Source organism: Acomys russatus, chromosome X (genome assembly GCF_903995435.1).
Source record: "Acomys russatus chromosome X, mAcoRus1.1, whole genome shotgun sequence".
Lineage (NCBI taxonomy): Eukaryota > Metazoa > Chordata > Mammalia > Rodentia > Muridae > Acomys > Acomys russatus.
Window position 1 is genome coordinate 75,761,511 of NC_067169.1, and position 16,549 is coordinate 75,778,059.

The following is a 16,549-nucleotide window of genomic DNA, read 5'->3' on the forward strand; positions in this document are numbered from 1 at the left end:
CCCTCCCTTCCATTTTCCCCTTACTTCCCTCCCCTAAGACTGTGACTGAGGGGGACTTCCTCCCCCTGTATATGCTCATAGGGTATCAAATCTCTTCTTTGTAGCCTGCTATCCTTCCTCTGAGGGCTACCAGGCCTCCCCCTCCAGGGAACATGGTCAAATATGAGCCACCAGAGTATGTGTGAAAGTCACACCCCACTCTCCACTCAACTGTAGAGAATGTCCTGTCCATTGGCTAGATCTAGGTAGGGGTTTGAAGTTTACTGCCTGTATTGTCCTTGGCTGGAGCCATAGTTTGCGCGGGACCCCTGGGCCCAAATCTGCCTATCATAATGTTCTACTTGTAAGTTTCTAGGACCCTCTGGATCCTTCTACTTTGGTATTCTCCCATGCTTCTCTCATCTAGAGTCCCAATAGGATGTCCTCCCCTCTGTCCCAGTTTCCTGGTAAGTGAAGATTTTCATGGGACATTCCCCTTGGGCTAGTATGCAGATATAAGTGAGCATATCCCATTTGACTCTTTCTGCTTCTGGGTTAACTCACTCATTATGATCATTTCTAGTTCAATAAATTTGTCCACAAGTTTCAGGAATTCCTTGTTTTTAATAGCTGAGTAGTAAGCATTCCATAGTGTAAATGTACCACAGTTTCTTTATCCAATCTTCTACTGAAGATTGTTTCCATGTTCTGTCTATTATGAATAAAGCTGCTATGAACATGGTTGAGCAAAGTTTCTTGTTGTGTGCTGGAGCATCTTCTGGGTATATTCCAAGGAGTGGAGTAGCTGGATCTTGAGGGAGTCCTATTCCCAGTTTTCTGAGATAGCACCAGATAGATTTCCAAAGTGGCTGTACTAGTTTGCATTCCCACCAGCAATGAAGGAGTGTTCTTCTCTCTCCACATCCTCGCCAGCATGTGGTGTCACTTGAGTTTTTGATCTTAGCCATTCTGATGGGTGTAAGATGGAATCTCAGAGTTGTTTTGATTTGCATTTCCCTGATGACTAAGGAGGTTGAGCATTTCTTTAAGTGTTTCTCAGCCATTTGATATTTCTCTGTTCAGAATTCTCTGTTTAGTTTCATGCCCCATTTCTCAATTGGGTTATTTGGTTTCTATCTCAGAATAAATAACAAACAAAATAAAGAATTTACCCTTTGGATCACATCAAAGTTGACTAGACACATGTGCTTTTGAAACCCAGTTTACCTCATCTTACTTATGCTTTATTTCATCAAGATGTAACAAAAGCCAGCCAGTTAAACATATGAGGATTAATGCAATGTTGCATAGGTTTAGTGATCACTGAGAAAAATGAATTATCAAGTAACCCATCATATATTTTATTTATCATAAACCATATAAGACATTAAGAGACAAAAGTTGTTAAATAAGCCTATGAGAATCCCTCCCTGCCCCGCCCCTGTCATCCTGTTCTTGTCACAAATGAACTAAAATCAAGACATTAAAAAACAGCTTCCAGGGGCTGGAGAGATTGCTCAGCGATTAAGAGCACTGTTTGTTCTTCCAAGAGGTCATGTGTTCAATTCCCACCAACCACATGGTGGCTCACAACCATCTATAATGTGATCTGATGTCCTCCTCTGCCTGCAGATGTACATGCAGGCAGAAAACTGTATACACAATAATAAATAAATAAATCTTTTAAAAAAACAGCTTCCATATATGGATACCAACACATTTGTGTCAACCATTATGCCCATAGCCTTTGGTATTTTACAGATAATGTAACAATTATTTCTGATTTACCTGCTATTTTCTAATCATTAGAGTAACACAAAGGGACATATGTGAGGTTCCCATGGGAACCATAGGCTGGTGTTTCATACCTTTCATAAAATAAATCATCAGAATTGCATCATCAGCACTTAGTTATTCATCCATACAAATGTAGGTGGATACCTATGTGATATGAAAAGAACAAAACTGACCCTTGAGCAATTGAAAGTGAACTCTGTGTTGTTTTTAAGTTGAATTATGAGAAATTTTGAGTCATCTCTATTGTATTATTCAGGATGCTTAATTGCCGAGGAACTCATCACTTTCATAAGGTCAGGTGAAGAACGGAAAACTGTTCAGACCCTTAAATATTTTATTGAAACAATCTTAACTCAAAATAAACTAAGTAAAACTTTCAAATCATCATAATTATGTACTTACAACTTAACTCATAGAGGAACAGAGAGAGAGAGACAGAGAGACAGACAGAGAGAGAGAGAGAGAGAGAGAGAGAGAGAGAGAGAGAGAGAATAATCAAAATAAAATTACTTCATAGGATGCTATATAGAAATGACATAAACTTAATACCTAAAACAATGAAAGAAGTTATGCATCTTTGCTAACTCTTGGGATTAGGCATTATCACTAGCATGGATGTCATGCTTTGGGGAGCTAAAAATCGTAACTACTCCCACTGTGGAACTATTGCTTTTCCCTTTGGATGGTCTCAGCTAACAGTTTATTAAAACTGCAAGCATACTCATTACTACTAGCTAAGAATAATACAATGACTCCTCATAGAAGTAGCTGGAATGCATTGAACTGTGTTGAAGTCTTCCTACTGAATCTTCTTTGATGTTTACACTTCTTGACAGGTATCAAGCAGATATCAATGGCTGAAGACTTGCTGGGCATAATGATACATGCTTGTAGCCTCAGCATATGGGAGACAATGACAGGAGGCTCATTAACTCAAGAACTTATGGGCTACATGGAAAGTTTGCTGCAACTTTCTTGTCCAAAAGCTTTGCTTTATCCTCCAAAGGCATTTCTTTAAATAAGTATATTGCAAGTGTGTTAGTAACATTGGATTTAGATACTAGTTAACTTACCCCCCCAAAAGTGGTGAAATAAAATGTTAGCCTGGATAGTGTGGGCACAAATAGACCCCAGAAAAACCAAACAGTTGACATTTTACTTATGAAGATCTTAGAAAATATTCCAATGGAGTAAAATGATCTTCTAGGAATAATGATTGAGGAATTTGAGAGATATCAGTGAGAATATGTCTAAAGAACAAGAAAGTAGATGGATATCTTAATACTTGTTCTATAGCTACAACAAAATATCCAAGGCAAAGTCAATTGTAACTAAAAGATATTTAATTAGTTCATAGGTCTGAAAGCCTAAGTATGGTATGAGTTCACAGTTGGTTCTGGTGAAAGCATTTTGGCTATATTACATCCTAGTTGATGGTGTCATGGCAAGACTACATGCAAAAATAAAAGATCACATGACAAAACAATAAACCAGAGAAATTCATGAGACAGGTTATTATTTTTATAAAAAGCTCAATTTTTAAGGGAACCACGGAGGGTCAAACAAGAACAGCATCAATCTCTTCCCAGGATAATGTTTCCAATGACATAAAGATTACTTCTTAAGCCCTGGATTTTAAAAGTTCTGTCACCGACCTGGGATTTAGCACAGTGATACAGCGTTTGACAAGCATGGCCCTATGTTCATTCCACACCACTATAAAAATGTATTACCACTTCTCAAGACATTTGGGACAAAGCTCCTGCCTTACAAACCTTTTTTAGCACACAACCAAACATATATCAACTCATTATTACTTAGTTATATAAATAGAGTTGTTTTGATTAGTAATAAATTAAGGCCAATCAAGCAATAAAGGATGAAGAATAAGACATAGAAAACCTTCTTAACATAATAATAGAATCTCTTATCTTCTGGAGTAGATTAACAGATGTAGCTTGAGAAATGTAAAATCATATTGGAAGATCCAGTCACATTGTTCTGGAAACCAGAATAGCCCAATCAAGTTAACAAGCAAAATTAACCATCATGCCATGTTACAAAAATGCCAGGAAGTCAGTACATATTGTCTATTGTGTCTTACGGTCTGATTATTTAGATTAACTGCAATATTCTATTATGATATTAGTGTCCTGGAGTGTACATGCTGGTACATTTAAGCAAATTCCTGCAGCTCTCTTACTATGCATTCTAATTGTTGCCTTAAAGGTCCAACACATCTTCATATGGAGCTTATTCTGAGGTATAATTGCAATTCTATTTCTCATAACCATGAGAAAAAGTGGGAGAACTTCAGAAGACTGCATAATGAGAGGATCTATTCAGGGGAGAAGTTTGAGCTGACTATCATGAGGTAAGCAGTCTCTGTCACATGTTCCAAGTAATTATCATCATTGTTGCCTCACCTCAGTCCCAAAACAATGGTCCAGGTGACAGTAGATTAAAACATCCAAAAGCATGAAGCAAAATAAACAATTCTTCCTTTAAATTGTGTTTCATGTGTCTTTGTCACAGCAAACAAAAACTACCCTATACATATGAGGTTCAACAATCTATCAGGGACCTCAGAAGTTGGAGCAAGCCAATTGTTAATGCAGTTCTTAGAAGTCTGAAGAAAACAATGACAGAAGCAAAGTAAAACAGAGTTGTTTGAAGTACGTGTCATAAAAAAGAGAAATAAATACAAAAATTTTGGAGGTAGGAAAGTTATTAAGGAATTCCAGATGACAACACTAACAATAATAATCTAAAATAATGGAAGCTAGAATACCACACCATTCATTGAGGCCATTGAGAATGTCTTCCTTATTTCATCAACAGAGGCATTAAATTCAAGAATAAGACTGATGGGATAACTATTGAGACGTAATAAGAATAAGTTAATAAAATAAAATTTAAAAAAATAATTAATTAACAAAAAAGAATAATACTGAGAAGATGCCTCAGTGCTTAAGAGTACTTGCTTTTTTAAAGGGGTTCCCAGTTTTCATTTTCCACACACATATAACAGCTCACAACCATCACTAACTCTAGTTCCCAGGAATCTGATACCTATTTCCAGTCTTCTCAGGGTACCAGACCTACATTCATGTGGTGTACATACATACATACATAAGAATAAACATTCATACACGTAAAATATACAACCCTTTAAAAAAGAAAGAAATAAAAGGTCAGTGATGTTTCTTATTTGAAGACAGGGAATGATGGTAAGAGAGGTGGACATATATATTGTATGGGGTCATTATTACATATGGTAGGTCAAATTTCTGAAGTCATAGAACATACATAGCAGAATTTAAATTCTAAACTCCAGAAGACCACAAAGTTAATGACAACCAAAACCAATGAATAAAAGGCAAAATGGCTTTGTAAAGAGAAATTCTGGAAGTGCTTAATGGTGCATTTTTGTCCCTAAGCAATTTATACAGTTAACAGGATATTGGTCAACATCTGCTGAGGAAGAGAACATGAAGTTGAGGAAGCTATTAATTCATTGTGATGTTTTCTAAGTATATTAAGTTATCCCTTACTCACTTATAAGTCCTTTATCCTATCCTTTACATATGTCATATCAGCAATATGGTCAAAGAGCATGTAACATAAGTTTTGTTTCTTCTTTTAACTTTATCCGCAGGAATTTTCCTCAGTGAATCTTTGCATATATTATTGTGTTTCAGGACCTATTTTTTTAACAACTACAGGGTTTTAATAAAAGTGTTCCAAGAAAAAGACAAAAATAGATATAGTTCTTTACAGATCAATAGATGGAGTCTTCTTCCATATTACGTGAACCTGGCTTTCTCTTGTGACTTGACCAATAGCATAAAGCAGAAATGAAGCAAAATTTTTAGAATTCTATACTGGTGTTTTAAGAGACTTAGAAATTTTCTTTTTTGCCCTTGATTATTCAGTCACTGTCCTCCCCCCCCCCACCCCCCCCAAAAAAAAACAAGACCAATACTAACAAAATATTTTCTGTGAATCCTCATGGAAAAAAAATGGACTAGGAATTGCAAAACTAACCAATATCACATTGATGTAGCAAAACTTTATTAATCCTTCACCTGGTAATATGAAGGTAGCTCATATACAAAGCACACATAGATTCACCCACTATACTTTCAAATGTTTATTTCAAACTCTTACTTCTGCTTTTATGTATGAGTTTCAAGGGTATTAGTGTATCAAACACAAGATCTGCAAATAAATCTTTCTTTAAAATTTTCCAAATGTAGAGCAGAATTCCAAAATATTGGTGAAAATAAAGATACTTCCCAGTCAGCAAGGAATCAAGCTGCAAAGAGAAGAAAATTTCTGTATGAAAGGGTTAATTGTGGTCACAATTTTTGTCATGAGGCTATTTGATTTTCTTGTGATAAGCAAATGTAAAGTGTGGAATCAGACCTCCACGAATGCCTCCTACAGGAGAATAAGGAATGGTGGTGACCTCATGGGTTAAGGAAAAAAAGTTGGATTCCAGATTTAATAGAGAAAAATCACATATATGTGAATAGATACCCAGTTTTGGAGGAAAATGAGAACCAAACAAAATATTTGGCTCCATTTTTCCCTGATGCTCATAAAAGACAGATTTTTTAAAAGTTAATCAAATCTCAAGTATTAATACATAGTACAGTATACAAACACATGAAAGTACAACTACAGAACACCAAAAGACAAATAGAAAAAATTCAAAGTAGCCATAGGGAAGAAAGAAAATATTACATTCAGATTTTAAAAAATTGCTCTTAACATATGACTTCTTTAAAAAGATGCCAGAACCCAGAATGTAAACTTGTCTTCTTAAGGCAAGCAGAACCTACAAGTATATGAGTATTGTTAACTATGGCTCTCATACTATATATTTGGTCTCCAGGACATGTTAATCTTATAGCACTGAAAATGTGTGATCTTGACTATTGTCTTTTTCTGTTATCAACCCTGCAACCAGCCCTGAGGTTGTGTTTTTCTGTCTACTGTTCTAACCTTGACTATTTTAGATTCCACATACAACTGAACCCGTGCACTACTTGACTGAGTCTAATTTATTTCCCTTAGCATAATATCTTATGCTAAATAAGACTAGTGTTCAACTGATATAGGGAAAGATGTGAAATGTTGCTAATCATCAAAGTTAAAACCAATTCCACAGTTTTATATCTCCTTCCACCTCCTCAATGGCTGTGATCAAACAATAGTTTGCTGGTAAGCATGTAGAAAAGGAGAAACTTTTGTATTGTTTTCAGGGGGAATGTAAATCACTGAAGCTGCTATAGAAGACAGTGTAAATGTTCCTTAAAATTTAAATGAAACTACCTCATGTGCCAGTAGTCCTGGCTATAACAAGGAGAAAACAAATCAGTATATTAAAGAGACATTTGTACCTGTGTAGGGGGCCTAGATTGAGTCCATGCATGGTCCTTGGTTGGTGTTTCTGTCTCCACAGGCCCCTCTGGGCCTTGGTTAGTTGCCTCTGTTGGCCTTATACAGCCCCTATCACCTCCACGTCCTTCTATCATTCCTTCTACTTTTCCACAAGACTCCCTACTCTTCCCCAATGTTTGACTGTGAGTTTCAGCATTTGTTTTTATCCATTGCATGGTGGATCATCTCAGAAGACAGACACGCTCCTGCCTGTGGGCAGAGAAGAAGAGCTTTAATAGTGTCAGTCTTTAGCTCTCTGCTATGGGGTACATCTCAGGTTGAGCCAGGCATTGGTTGGACAGTCCCTCAGTCTGTGTCTATCTTTATCCCTGCCTATATTGTACACAGGGTAAATTTTAAGCTAGAGGTTTTGTGGGTGGGTTGTAGCTGATGGGCAGCTCAGGCATCATGTGGGTACTCTAGTAAGGGAAGCAGGGGATGTCTCTAATATAAATACTGTTGCCTACTTTTTGGTCATTTCCCATGGTCGGGCTGGCTAGCCAGGCCACAAGAATAGAAAACAGTGCTGAATCCTGATGCAACTTTATGAGCCATTGCAGGGGGGGTCCCCTTTTCTGAAGAATAGGGGAGGAGGAAGAGGGAGGGAGGGAGGGTGAGACCACTGAGAGGAGATATGGGAGAGGGCTACAACAGGGATGTAAAGGGAATAAATAAATAAATTAAAAATAAAATAAAATAAATGAACTTCCTAAATGAGATAGAGAGAGAGAGAGAGAGAGTTGCATGTCTATGTTTACTGTGGCTTTGTTCACCATATTTAAGGTGTGGCAAGAAAAAAATTAACAAATAAAGGAATATATTTTGTATAGCAGAATACTATTTAGCAGAATCCTAATTAGCCTAAGTTAATTAGATACTGCCTTTTATAACATTATTGACGAACTTGAGGGTCTTAACATGAAGAACATCATTAAAAATATACTTTAAAATTTATAGAATGGTTTGATTTTGACTATTCTTAACACAAAAAAGCAAAAGAAAAACATGAAAATAACTATGTGAGGCAATGCACATATTAATTAGCTTGATTGTAGTGATCATTTTACAAAGTGTACACATCAAATTTTATACCTTAAGTGTATGTAATTTTTGTTGATTTTACCCCAACTAAACAAAGAATGAAATAAAAAAGCAAAAATATCATAATATTAATCCCCCTGTTTTCAAATTTGACTATTGTATTAACATAATAAATGTAAGATTAAGTGCTAATTGTAATTACTTTATCCTTTTTAAGTTACCAAATAAACAGATCTTTAGGGGAAATAAAGTCAGTGTAAATAAAATAGGATAAAAATCTTGAAAGAGTATCTCAGAAACCAAACAAGAAGTAGAAAATGCAAAGGGTATTTGTGACCTTTTAAAAATTTTATTCTAAATGTACTGGACAGTGAATGGCTGGGGGTTGAGAGGAAGACTGAAAAGTTAAAGCAGGTAGGATTGTAAATCAGAATCACTTGCTAAAAATAAAATTTGTCTTTCTCTTTCCTATCTTCCTCATAGTTATGGCATCTTAGTCTGTGGCAAAAGCTTGCCTTTTATCTGAATGAAATTTAAAAATAATTTAAGAATTTTAACAGTGAATAAAGCCTCTTGGTGCAAGCCAGTGATCCCAAACAGACTGGGGAAAACAGACCACAGGATCAAGGCCTGTCTGAGCTACAGAGTGAATTCCATACCAGACAGAGCAAGTTAGTAAAAAAATCTATATCAGAAAAAATATAGTATCATATATAATTATATATGAGAACAACATTGGAGATGTTGCTCAAAAGGAAGTACTTGCTTAACATAAGTCATAGGTTCAGCTTTCAGTGCCATAAGGAAAAAGAAATAATTTTTAACAATCAAAATTATTCCTTAGGCCAATAATTCCTCAAATGTGTGATTTTTCAAAACCATCCCTACTTTGTTTTCTCCTTCCTCTGAATATATCTTGGTTGATCAAAAATACATATAAAAGGCCTGTGATTCCCAGAACACAGTGTTCCACTCAAAATATAAGCTTGCCAAAAAACAAAACTACACACACACACACACACACACACACACACACACACACACACACACACACTGGCCAAATTCAGAATACAGTGGGAATATAAATTGGTTTAAGTGGACACTATATTTCTACCAATACAGGCTACATTTGAGTTGCTTTGTTCGGCAATTCTATAAATGAGATATTTTTGTCATAGTTTATCATTTCAAATATCATACAGATATCATGTACATACTCCTAATGCTATCACCTTGATGTTCCCCAGCCTCACTCTTTTGCCCAGCCCCTGCTGGTACCCTGGGGTTGAGATTTTGAATTCAGACTTTGGTTAGAGAAATGCTAACAGGATGACCTTGATTCATATGCAGATCCTATTCCAAGGTTAGAGCTCTGTAAGTAGGATGGTTGCACAAACCTCTTTGGAATAAGATTTTTTTAGAGCATGTTTAATTTAAAACACTAAATATTTCATCTATAAAGTGTGGATGGACTAGCTCATAGTTGAGCTTTTAGCTTCTTTTTCTTTTCTTTTCTTGATAGTTAAGAGTTGTGAATTTTAAGACTTCCAAGAAGTTGGCAGAGGACTTGACATGGAAAATTGCTGCTGTGTTCATACCTCCCATGGGAGAACACACACTAGTAAAGAAATGCTTATTCCAAAAATGCCAGGAGGAAGAGCACTACTGCATAGCCCTGCACCCCAAAGCCAAGACAACAGTATACTCTGAGTATATCAGTTAAACTTTTCACAAAATTAATTCAGTGCACCTTTAGTAGCTGGGTATCTAGGGGCCGGTACCATGCTTGGTTTTTGGAAGGTGATAAGAAAATAAGCAGGTAATGTGATGCTGTTCCAGTCTTAAGTCTCTTTACATTTATCCGTCCTCATGTTTTGATGCCATTCAATCTATCATACACATGTTTGTCTCAAAGCCTTGCTGAAAATTCCCTATTCTTAAATTCTTAAAAAGAACAGCAAGTTCCATTCGTGTTTGCTCCAGAAATTCTCCATCCTTAACAGCACCTTAACACACCAGTGTGAACAATCGACCACATCTGTGCTCTAATAACCTTTTAGGGATGACAGTTTTACAGCTGATAGGTATAGTACTATGATGGATTGTTAGATACTGCTAGCCATCACTGTTGCTTACAGTACTGTAATTGATTGGTAAAGGCCTTGCTTTCACTTTATCTTATTCTCTCTCTGTCTCTCTCCCTTCTCCACCCACCCTCCTCTGAGCCACAACTCTAAGAATGACAAAACAGAATACTTCAAGAGTTTGAAATTCATAATAAGCAAACTTGATGGCGATGGCATGCACAATCTATAGTCACACTGTGTTATAAGGTGCATTTATCTTATGAGAAGTTTCTTGACATTTTTAACAACTGTGTTTCTCACAAGATACACAAATGTATTGGATACAGTGAATTCTAACTAGGTAATTGAGTTGTTCAGTGTGCTCCTGGAGACCTATGCATTCTAGGACACTTTACGTTAGTCTCTGGATTTCTGTGCCTCATTGTTTTATTTGTGGTGCCATGAAATGATTATCTGACTTACAAAGAAGTCATAATAACCCATCCGTAATATGCACATTTGTGAAAAATTTGACCAACTGTGCTTGCTGAGCACCTTACACTCTCCCATCTATGGGGTGGGTGGTGTAGTATACTCACTTATATCGGATATGCCATGTAATTATGAAACCAACTTGAAGTTAAAATAAAAGGATCATATCTACCAAATAATGAGTACCCAATGTACATAGGCACACTTTCAGTCCTTTTGTAAATACATTTACAGGTTAACCATAAGTAATTCTATGAAGTAAGCAAGCTCAAAAATATTACATATCTTTTGTAAGATAAAAGATTCAATGGTTAAAGAGTCACTGTCAACAGCTTCTCTGTGAAGACTGGTCTATTTTCAGAGAATTAACTGAAATAAACCCTTGAGCCAATGGCAGCCTGAAAGTTAGCATAGGTTAAAAATAGTTCAGTAATAATGCAAAGTTGGAGTGTTTTAAAACCGTGAATAGAGCAGTGAAACACATTCAATATAAATAAACTGAAGTTTGTGAAATTTTCTCTAATTATAAAAGCCAAGAAGAGATGATTTTCTCTTAACATGAAGGTTTGTTTGATGCATTTATTTTTCTACCTTTATATTGTCCTTGGTAATCAATACTATTAAAATAAGACTTAATAGTTTTATGTACAGATAAGATATTTCTATCTTAAAACAGGCCACTTTAAGGATACAGACAACAAAATGATTGCATATTTGTATTAAATATCAGCTAAAATCATATCTGCAGGAATAAAATATCTAGAAGGAAGATATTATATCAAAATTATGTGTGAATTGTTACTAAAAATTACTATGAAATTTCAAACAAGAAAATGTATGATTTTTGTTATCCCAATGTTACCTTTAGGGGGCTCATTAATATTATAAGACATCAAGGTCATAAACTAGCTCTGAGAGTATGTTGAATTCTTGGAGAAATTACCTTCTAAATGAGATTCTTTCATACAAAACTCACCAACTTCATTCGAGATGCCTATTATTCTCCAAGATTTGACTGTGGCTTGAGGGGATGTGGGTGTTGTAGTTTATAAAGCATAAGATGATTGCTATCTTGATAATTATGTTGATACAAACCATCAGCCCTTGCCTCTCTTTGAAATAATGTCGCATCTTGCATCTCTTTCAAGAAGAGCCAAAAAATTCACTTTTCATCATTAGATATTATGAGTCATTAGAGTATATTGTTAAAAACAAAAATCTTTTAGTTGGACAGGAAGAAATGGTATATTTTCAAAATTCTGGCAGCTCTCACTTTTGTAAAACAAATCACTTACAGATCTCTCAGGGCTTACAGAGTATATATGTAAGCTGTGAGGTGGTGAAGTTTCGGAAAGTTAGATAAGGCATCTGATTTTGAAAGCAAAATAATGATGAAATTGGCCTCTGTATATGAAGAGTGAAAACATCAAGTGCTGAACTTCTAATCACATCTTAGTGCTTCTGACAGAAAGCAGGGCATCATCACATAAGCTTATTTATTTTAAAGCAAATAGAATTTCAAAAATCATTTTAATGTTTTTGTGTATGAAATATTGAGTATTTCTTCCTTCCTTCCTTCCCTCCCTTCTTCTTTCTTCCTTTTTTCTTTCTTTTTACTTTTTTAAAGAGAGAAGGGACAAGTATTCAACATTTTGCAGTGAATTCTTATTTATTCATTCCTCATTGCCTGTGAATAATAAATAAAATGAGTTCCTTTCCAAGTAAAGGAACCAGTAGTATTTATTGTTTTATGATATCTTTGCAATATCTTATAAAGCAGGTACTTCTTATTCATATTTTGCAGATAAGAAAGTGAAAGGAAAACAACTAAGACTGAATGATTTACCTAAAATAAAACAGCTGATAAATATCAGAACCAAAAGTTGAATGCAAAGCGAAACTATTCCACAATCCCAGAAGAAAGGGAAAAAAAATCAACTCATGTAGAACGATTAAACAAGGTAATTGAATTTAGCACTCTTAGGTCAATTTAAAATGGGGAAAAAAGAGACTGATTTTTGCAAGAAATTAAGCACGCCCTTGGGCTGTTTATTACACCTAGACTATAAGTCTATTTGTATCTCTGGTGTTTATCCCAGCACCTCACACATAACAGGTGCTTAAAAATATTTGCCAAAGGAATGCCTGATTGCTTGAGTAAATTAATAAATGCCACCCCAAATTTCAAAAACTAGTCTCTGGGCTTTTTCAGAAATACCCTTCAAACTCTTGCTCACAGTTTGAGCATAATAATTGAAATAGAAATACCAAAGGGGTTTACAGGAATCCATCAGTAGGTTATGGAAGTTCTGAAAACCCTTAGTCAAGATGTCAAAGATAAATACTGAAAACCAAGTCTTAAAAGCACCTATTTGAAATTCAGACCAGGAGCTGAGAGATTCACCTGCAGCCTTTGCCAGATTTCATTTCTGTGCTGGACAGCTGATTCCAGCTTTAGTTTAGAGATGAGCTGACCTTCCTAACTCTAACTATTGATTAAGATGTTAAGGACAAACCCTTATGTTCAGCTGAGGATAGCATCATTATTTCATAAAGCTTCTTTATCTTTCCAAAGTGAGGAAAAAACAGCATAAACTGAACATTTACTGCAGGGATATTTTTCCCCTTATTACTCAAGGATAAAATGTGACTAGCATGATGGGGTCAGCTATTCTTTAGCAACACAATGAAATTTATTTAAGTAGATCAAAATAAGCAGAAGGTATTCTGTAGCCTTTGCTTAGCATGTAGCTGCATCTCTAGCTGGACTGACTGTTAGATGAAAGGTAGTAATGGCACAACCCCCATTTGATTTTGCTCAATGAGTATGGTATACAGGTAATTCAGCAGTCTCTTTTCAAACTCAAACAATATGATGCCCAAATTTACTATCATGGGTACAATCTAGAGAAAAAATATTTCCAAGCCAGCTGGTTCTGAATGCCTGCCTGCTTTCATGAGGTGCAGTTTGTTCCTACCCTGCAAAAAGCTTACGCCAAAGCTGTTCTGACCAGCTGAAATTTAAAAGGAGATAAAATTACTAGTGTGTGAACTATTGGGTAACAAATTCTCTGAAATACTCTGTTCAGTTAATACAGAGGTAGCAGATTTCAAGGTCAAAATATAGCAGAACAAAGACATTAAACATGTTAAAGGTGTGGGAGCTGCCATTAAATACACTGTTGTGCATAGGGGACCACTGAAGTTTGACCTCTGAACAAAACCACTTCATTTTTATCTTGTTTTGTCCAATTTTATGGAATCTAACCAAAAAGGAATAATGCAAAAATGGTCTTCCTATGGGTATTTCATTTATTGTGAAAGTCCAAACCATCAAACTAGTATTTTACTTTCTTCTCTAAACACACACACACACACAAACACATATGCAGAGGCAAACTTACAAATAATTCACCATCTGATAATGTCTGGAAATGGCATCAAACTTGTTCAGTTCTAAGGAAGTCATTTACAAAATGAATCCATGGAAATAGAATGTTCAAAATCACCTACCAGATAACACTGTAATTGTCTAATCACTACAGATACAAATCTTCTCAAAGATTTATTTATTTTGTCATTTTTAAAGAAGGAGGTGGATGAATAAAACAATAGGGTGTGTTTATACAATAGTTCACTTTAAATAGCAAAAATGAAGATCAAAATGGAGTCATATGCAGGAAAACAACAGATCCGGAAATCAGCATACAAACCTAAATAAGACAATCTTGGAAAGACAAATATCTTATGTTTTCTTTTATATACAAAACCCAGATTTTAATATGCAAGTATGAGAAGATTTTTTGGGAAAAGGACGGGAGTCAGTGGGAAGGGAGAATAGGAGCAAGAAATAAGAGATGGTAAATAAGTCCAACGTATATTACATACATATGTGAAAACCTCATTATGAAACTTATTGTTTCATACCATTAATTCATCCTTTAAGAGTTATTCCACATCTTGTGGACATATTATAATAGTAGTTCCCCTTACCCTAATATGTCCATTTAGCTTAACATTATTATTTTAACCGCTTATATCCCTCTTCAACTACTAAATAGTTGCTACTATGAAGAAATCAACTGATATAATTAAGACTAACATTTGAATGGGTTTTAAGTTGTGAACTAGCATGCTCATACATTGAATATAGATGACTATATCTGAAAGACCAAACCCAATAGAGTTATGGTTGCATGAAGGAGCTAGAGTGGAGGGATTAATGGCAAGAAAAGGAAGATTGATACACGACAGGAAATCCAGGGAAAAAGCTAAAGTAAGGACCATTTGAGGGGCAGTATGGGAACCTGATACCATATACGCTTCCTAAAATATATACATATGAAGGCAATCTAAATAAAATCATTAAATAACTGGGAGACAGAGATCTACTAGACATCTCTTGTCACCAAATAAAACGTCTAGTAATGGGACTGGATTTCATCTAATTACTGTGGGAACTCCCAGATAACTCTGGTTGCTGCCAAGACATGCTCTCCACAACCTGACACCAAGGCCCATTGCAGAAGACAACACCTATATAATTCATTGACCATGTAAAAGTTGAGTTGGTACCAACATTGAGCATACATGCTAGTGTCTTTGTTACAGGAAGGTATTCTGCATGCTACCAAAAGAGAAATATAAACAACAAACCATCCATAAACCTATAGCTAGATAATTGTATATTGTCTAAAAATATGCTAGAGTAATGGTGGCACAAAGATTGTGGGAATAACCAACCAACATATGATTTTATTTAAGGCTGACTCCACAAGATGGAACCCATACTAAAAATTGCTTGTATGACCAAGAACCTGAGACTGGGTAGCCTAGGGACCTAGCGTAAAACCAAATACTGCTGTTCAAAACTGTAGCATTAAAATGACATGTAATGACATTCTGTTATATTCATAGATCTGTGCCTTCTTCAGCCATCATCAGAGAAGTTTCCTCATGCAGCATATGAGAACAAAATCAGATAATCACAACCAGGTATTATGCAAAGAGTCAAAAAGAATAAGATAAATTCAACAAATCCCTCCCCTCACGGCTCAAGGAACCCTGTGGAAGAGGAGACAGAAAAAGTGTAAGAGCCAGAGGGCATGGATAGAAACTATAACGTCTTCTAAATCAATATATTCAATGAGCATATGAACTCAGAGACTGAGACAGTATGCACAGGGCCTGGTGGAGTCCACACTACTTGGTGTCCTAAAGCTAAAAGGAAAAGTGGACACATGATTCCTCCCCCATCTCTAACACAGAAAATGAAATTTTAGTTTCCTCCAAAAGAATATTACCACAGAAATAAATTATTCTTAAAGTCAGGTATCATGCCCAGCAAAGATAACTAACAAATAATTAACTCCATAGCATCTTTGGGGATTCCTTGTCCCATATTTTCATGTCACATCTTTTTCTTGTTTAAATTTTAATTTTATCTTTTATTTTAGTATTTTTTTATTTATGTATATTATATATATGTGGCACTTTTCATATATTACTCTTCTCATCACAAATTAATGGTACCTCATTGACTGAAGGATAAACCATTGTTCTTACATACAACTTAGTATTTCCTTTTCTCTACACCTACTTGTATCTGAGATTTTATACATAAGAATAAAATTGTCTACATATAAAAGATACTGTATAAAGCAATTTATATATACTTCATGTAATCCTAATGCCAACTATGAAGTGAATATTATCACCATTATTAT